Below are 7,791 nucleotides of genomic sequence, written 5' to 3'. Positions count from 1 at the left end.
AGCATCAGAGGAGCAGGAAAGCAGATGTTCCGGGTCTGGACCCTTCTTCATAAAGGGTCCAGAGCCGAAACATCAGCTTTCCTGCTCCTCTGATGCTGCCTGGCCTGCTGTGTTCATCCAGCTCTACACCTTGTTATCTCAGACTCCAGCATCGGCAGTTCCTACTATCGCCAAGCATGCCATATGCCTTCTTTACCACCCTATCTACTTGTGTGGTCAAATTCTCAATCTTCTCACACCCAGTCTGTGATATAAACTACATCACAGCCAGACCTGTTTAGTAGACCCAAGCAAACAGCAACTATCTAAAACCATGTCATCGCCAACAAACAATCACAAGCCCTCAACAGAAGTAAACCAAAAAGATGCAGGGAACGAAAGCTAGTGCCTAACCCTACAATATACTTCAACTTATTTGAAATCATTTCAAGAGGTGCTCCTACTGAATCATAATTCCTACTCATGCTCAGGCACATGTCCTTACTTTGCTCAGAAGATCTGCTCAAGAACCATTTTCACTAAAGCAACAATTAATTTCAGGCCCATAAGAAAATCTTTTCCTTAAACTTTATCCAAACCTCAAAGAATCAGACATGAATCATACTCTGACAGTTTTATCACAGAAATCACCTTTTCTTTTTCCCGAAGAAATTATTTGTTATTGTTGTAAAGAGAGGAGAAAACTCTAGAGATTATTTTTTATTCTCAGCCCATAGAGCTAAAATTAAATGATCTTCAATTTCCCCACATTCTGTAAGATCATCTCTACAGGACTGAGTGGGTAGGGGTCATTGTTATCCAGAACATCTAAAGTTCCAACCTCACTCACCAATTCAGTCAATGGGGAAATAAGCACCTGCTGAGCTCTCTTGTGTCCATTTGCAACTGGTCTGGTCTTGAAGCTTGAAATCAGATTACTTACTGAACCATTTCAGTTAGCTGGATGCCTGGTTTCTGAGCACAGTAATGCATTAGCATGGGTTCAATTCCTGCACCCGTTGAGGTTACCATGAGGATCCTCCTTCTCAATCTCTCCCCTCACCTATGGTGTCATGCCCCTCAGGTTAAACTCACCACCAGTCACATCTCTCAAATGAGTGCTGTGGGCCAGTATGAGTAAGGCAACTTTACCTTTCAGATGTACAATTAAATACCTTATCTGTATCAGGTTTTAAACAAAAAGATCTATTGACCAGATTTCTTAATAAACACCATTATTGGTTTATTATCAAAATAAAACTTATTCAGTGATGATCCAATAATTGGTATACACACACACACACACACACACACACAGAGCTCTCCCCTCCCCCCACCCAAAAAAACTGCACAAATTGGCTTTCTGAAACAAAAACATGAGTTCTTCTTGGTTAATGGAAAGGATAAAGTTTGGAATGTTCCGTCAGCCACTCTTACAAATGAGCAAATAGGTTTCAGTCCAAATTCAACATGAACATTTTCATTTCAGAAAGGGAAGCAATCAGATGGGCAGCTTCTTCTTTGCAGGCTTTCCTTCAATTGGACAAGATAAAACAAGAACTTCTCCAAAGCCAGTCAGTGCTCAAAACAGTCTCAGTAGGAATCTACCCAAAACAAGTAGTTATTACTAGTCATGTGATTTTTTAGGAAGCCTTGCTAAAAAAAAACTAAAACATCCACAGGGAACTTTCAACTACCCGTTTTAAAGAAACCACACTAGGTATTTCCACTAAGCTCAAAATAAGTAAGTTTTCTAGCATTCCACACTTGGAATATTGTGTTCAGTTCTGGTCAGCTCATTAAAGGAAAGATGTGGAAGCTTTAGACAGGGTGCAGAGGAGATTTACCAGGATGTTGCCTAGACTGGAGGATGGGTCTCATGAGGAAAGGTTGAGGAAGCTAGGGTTTTTCTCGTTCGAGTTCAGAAGGATGAGAGGTGACTTGATAGAGTTTTACAAGATGATGAGAGGCATAGATAGAGTGGATAGTCAGAGACTTTTCCCAGGGCGGAAATGACTATTACAAGGGGACATAATTTTAAGGTGACTGGTGGAAAGTATAGGGGAGATGTCAGAGGAAGGTTCTTTACACAGAGAGTGGTGGGTGCATGGAACGCACTGCCGGCAGTGGTAGTGGAGTCAGATACCTTGGGGACTTTTAAGCGACTCTTAGATAGGCACATGAAGGATAGTAAAATGCAGGGTATGCAGGGTAGTTTGACCTTAGTAGGATAATAGGTCAGCACAACATTGTGGGTTGAAGGGCCTGTACTGTTCTATGTTCTACATGTAACAATAAAAGTCCTTCCAGCACCATTAAACATGAAGCATCTTTGTAACAAGGGAGCTCAATGAGGATTCACCAGACTGGTTCTTGGGATGAAGACGTTGTCGTGTAAGGAGTGATTCTGAGTAAATATTTCCACCATTTGGCAGAATCGACAATCAAGCATCACAGTCTCAGAATAGAAAGTCAACGATTTAGGACTGATATAAAGAGAATTATTTTTATTAAATGGATTGTGAATCTTCAGAACTCATTACTGTTTACCCTACAGGGCTGGGAATGTTCACGTGTTGAATAGGTTGAATGTTCATGTATTTAACTTATTATACAGATTTTGGAAATGAAGGGAATCTGGGTCTAGTGCAGGAAGGCAAAGTTGAGGCATTACCTTATTGAATGGCTTCTTCCCCAAATTATACTTTTATGTTCTCAGTAATGTCTGGATGAAAATTAGTTGCCTTATTGTCTCACACTACAACAGTCGAGGAGCTACTGGCATGACAGTAATGTTATTTATTTATTAATTCAGAATCGCAGGCTAATGTTCTGAGGACACGGATTTGAATCCCACAACGGCAGATGATAAAATGTGAATTCAGTTTAAAAAAAGGTAGTCTAATGTCGATTTTCATTTCTTAAAAAAAAAAGACATTTGGTTGACTAATGTCCTTTAGAGAAAGAAACCTGCCATTCTGAATCATGTGTGACTCCAGACTCACAACAATGTGGTTGACTCTTAACTACCCCTGAACAATTAGGGTGGGCAAGCTAATGACCCCCACATCCCATATTCAATTTTTTTTTAAAAGTCCAAACATAATTCATTGGCTGTAAAATACGTCAGGAACTCTGAAAGACTTTTTTTCTGAACACGTGTTCGGTTCTGTGGAAGCAGTGTCTATGAGCAGGAAAGGTGCTAGTGGAGAAATAATGTGCACTTCCACAAGATTCCTCTTATCTCGCATTCTCTTCCCTTCTCTCTCAAAACTAGTTCTTGGTAGAGGACCATAAAGAGCCATTTAGTACCTTCCCACACCCAGGAGAGATCCCAAAGTGTTCAGTGTCAAATGAGTGGTTGATTCATATGGGATGATATCCAATTCTCATTCAGCAAGTCTCACAGACACCTCAAAATAATTCATCATAGTCATCATCTTTTAATCCCCCCAGAGTTTATAGAAGGAGGAATATTGCACAGGAGATTCCTAACCTGTTTCAAATAGAATCAAACACATTCTACCTACAAGAACTGTAGGTGTCATTTGTTACCACTCACACACCCAGATGGACAGTCCATTTCACACTACATCAATTTTAAAATGCTCCTCCTCTGCCAATCCAAATTGCTCCAATACATCTCTCCAAGCTCCTCTGGGTCATTCCCATCTTTTAGTTCCATTCAACCTCTTTCTTCACCTTGCTCACTCTTTGACTCAAAATGGTTACAGTCTGCTCTGCTCTAATTAAATCACATGTGCCTGACATGCACATAACCCCATTCTGAACATTCTTGGAACCAAGTGCAATATTTGTTTTTGCTAAATAAACATTCTTCGACTGGTTCCCCAGAGGACAATCACTCAATGAAGGCCAGAGAACTTAGTCAGAGCCAAATTTAGAGATGGGAAGCGTGGGATTGAGCTGGGGGGGGCATATGCAATGGGAGTGGGGAAAAGGAGAAAACAGAGAGATAGAGACAGAAAGAGAGGGGGGTAGAATAAGAGGGAGCAGAACATCTTCCTACTGTTCTTCTGCATTGTTAACTTCAAAAATGTAAAAAAAATCTCAAGTTAGCATTGACTATTTCCAGGTAAATGTCATAAGATTAATTAGCAACTCAACACTTGGGAACAGATTGCTCAGAACCAACTCCAGATTCATTCTGTCTACTCTGATCCGCTCTGGATTCAGTCTGGCAATCCCAATCCAGTCTGGGTTCATTGGCAAGGAACAGTCCATTTGTGCTGTGTTTAATGTTCAATGCTGTAGAATTCCCTGTAAATAAACTCCGGGTAAAGTTTAGCTAACCATTCTCTGGTGCCTATGTAACAACCAGTCACTCAGCATCTGGCCGTACGAATCTCTTTCCTGCAGCTATCATCATCAAACAGCCCTTCATATCCTTGGGAGATGGCATGTTGCAAATGTTGCTCGCCAGTCTGGCACAGGGTAATTGTCCTGACCAAGAAAAGGCTGGTGTGCAGCTCCTGGGTAATGCAAAAACTGCACAGAGCTTCTGTGGACCAACAAGGGCAATTTCTAAAACATGTTTCTTCACAGTTCCTCGACCACGTCCCACCACACGTCAGTCTGTCTCTCATTTTGTACAAAGAATGAATGCTCACTGATCCCTCCAGCACAATCTGGTAAAATGTTGGTCAAGATTGATAAAAATCTTGAAATTGTAGTTATAAAAGCCATTTTTAAAAATGCTGAAGGGGAGGCCAGACACTACGCTCATCAGCTCCTGAAAATCTCTCCTGTTTATTAATATCAGCAACACTCCCCTCCCTGTGCCTCACTCCCACTACGATCCACCCTAAGCTTCTGACTCTCACCCTTTACAATATCCAGGTGAGATAATAAAGAGCAGGTCTGTGTATTCGATAACACCTTGGTTTGGAAAGATTAAACATGGGAATGATAGAGGTCAGAAACATGAAATGTGCTATTTGCAGGTTTGTCTGATGTACAATTGCTGCCCATATGAACTGCAGGTGCCTGCAGACCTGTTGATGTAGATGCCAAGATTTCGCTAGGCAGCTGAGCATTAACCCTTCCATTAACAGCGTGCACCACTATATAGTTACAGCCCTGGATTTGCCTGCTGTATCTTGTGGCTTGAAGCCAACTTCCATAAACAGATGTGATCGTCAATTAAACAAACCATTCCCCCCTCCGCCTGGCGAGTCCCTACAGCCTGCATACATGTTCCAGAGTTTAACAATCAACCATTAATTACTTTAAACTGCCCCACAATCTCTTCCAATACAAAATAAAAACACCTGACCAAGCTACACAGGTTAAACAAATTGTTCAGATTTATTTAAACATTAAAGTATTACAAAGGCCAAAAAGTTCAGCAAAATACCAATCAAGACCATACAGACAATAAAATTTGAATCAGTCTGCAGGATTTGAAGATCCGGTTATCAACCTGTGGTCCTGATTGTCTGCAACATGCAATAAGACATTTGGATGAAACGACACTGTCCTCTGCAGACTTTTAATCAAAGTTATTGAGCAGAAACAACACAAAATCTTCTTTTGATATTTAAGATTACGCTGAATGATTGAGCTGTGATTCACACCAGGACACCATTCTCGTTGAAACCATTTTGTTCCAAGTAAATAAAGTGTTCAACAGGTCCTGGACCTTGTAAGGACAGATGTTCAATTCTAGATTGTGCATTTATTCCCCTACAAGGAATGTCCTCCCCAGTTCTGGAATCCATTTGACTGACTCAGTATTCAGATGTTGGGAAATTGCCCAGCTCCTGTCTCTGTCATTCCACAGATTTCTGAATGCAAAAGTCAGCCGATCTGTCACCAATGTAATTCTTAACATAATTACAGTGGAAGCCCAAAACAATACGTTGAGAATTTGGTTATAGCGCAGACGCCTTAAGACTCCCAAAAGTTTTGACAAAATTGAAGAAAACATTTAGCTGGAATCCATTGTTTGTTCCACAATCAAAGTCAATCAAATGTTCCAAAGCCACCCAGCTGTGATCCCCTCACTCCGCCACGATCGCAGTAATTATCACTTTATTAATGACAACTAGTTTCAATGTTTGTATAGACAGGCCTGGATTAGCAAACCATAGTGTCCCTACGTCTGAGGCAGGAGGTCCAGGTTCAAGTCCCACCTGCCCGAGATGTCTCATAATATGTCTGAGCAGGCCGATGAAAGACAATTAAAATGATGGGAAAGACACGGTGTTGCAAGATCCACGTAACGTTGAGATTGATAGCTAAGAGAAAATCAGAAATTTCAAGCAAAGGTCCTGTCGTGACACCAGCATCACCAGAGGCTACATCAGCATAAATAACAAATGGAGGTCAATAGTGTGCATCGTTAGTAATACTAAAGAGTTGGTCAGTAAAAGAGCTTGTATGGTCAGTGAGGCCTGCCTAGATTCAGCTGGTTTATTCAGGCAAAGGCAGAAGGAACTCACATCTCAGCTGCCACTGTGAACACCTGGTTGATGAAATGAATGGACAAATACATTTCATGGCCAATGGTGGCTAGTTCAATAGTTTAAGACCTCTGGAGAGATGAGGTCAGTGAAATGAGCTGCAGCTCACACTAACAGTCCTAGATAAGAACCTTGAAGCAACAGGGTTTCATATCAAAGCAAGCGTAAAGTGCACAAGAGATAGTGCAGTTCTGCACGATGTGGCCTGATACCATCCTGACTACCACAATAGACATCATGAAGATACAGATGTTAAGCAATACAAGAAGCTAGGAACATTCCTATTGGGCTGTAACTAACTCCTTCTGTGATTGGGAAGTCCAGGAAATTGCAATGCCAACATCATGTGAGCATGAACTCACCACCATTGTACTACAGCAATAACACTGCCTGGATCACAGGGGGGATGTTTTTCAAATATTTTATGCCCAGTGTGAGGAAGCATTGAAGTCTGAGAGTACTGGAGAAAGCTATCCCATTACGAGAATGTTTTTGGAATAGTTTCTTAGAACAGAACAGCATGTTCGAGAGCCAACCAATCAGGGTATCCCAGACCTGGGATTAATGAAGGTGGCGTAGGTAAGTGTGATCATAACTTGATTGAAAATTACATTGAATTTGATGGACCGAAGAGAGGGTCTAAGACTATTAATTTAAACTTGATTAAGGATAGTTATGAGGGCATGAAAGCAGAGCTAGCTAAATCAAAGTGGAAAAGCAGAATTAGCAATAGATCAATTGATGTGCTGGCAAACATTGAAAGGGTTTTTTCAGAATACACGATAGACAGATTACAACAAGAACAAAACATTTCAAGGTAAGGACCACCACCAACAAATTCCAATGCTTAAAGACAATATCAAACTTTAAGGAAAAACTTAGAATTGCACAAAACCACAACGCCGGACATGCTGGACTGGATAACAACAGTAAATAAGGAAAAGATTAATAGGAGAGGAAATTAGAGCATGAGAGGAAGTGAGCTAGAGAAAAGAAAGCAGAGAACAAAAGTTTTTTAAAACTTATTTCTTAAAAAAAAAGAGTTAAAGTCAGAATTGGTCCTACAGAAAGTAAGTCTTGGGAATTAATAATAATTAATATTAAGATGGAAGATGAATTGAGCACATATTTTGGATCAGCCTTCACTATGGAGGAAACAAGCAACATCCTAGAAATAGCTGTAAATCAGGAAATGTGAGGCAGGAGGAACTCAAAAAGACTACAATCATTAGGTGGTGGTGGTGAGCAAATTGTTGGAGCTGTGGGCTGGTGTTAATTTTCCAAAATACCCTCAATTTGGGGAAGGTTCCTTTAGATTGGAAAAAAG

This window comes from Rhincodon typus, chromosome 39 (assembly GCF_021869965.1).
Source record: "Rhincodon typus isolate 14 chromosome 39, sRhiTyp1.1, whole genome shotgun sequence".
Lineage (NCBI taxonomy): Eukaryota > Metazoa > Chordata > Chondrichthyes > Orectolobiformes > Rhincodontidae > Rhincodon > Rhincodon typus.
This window is presented reverse-complemented; position numbering follows the sequence as displayed.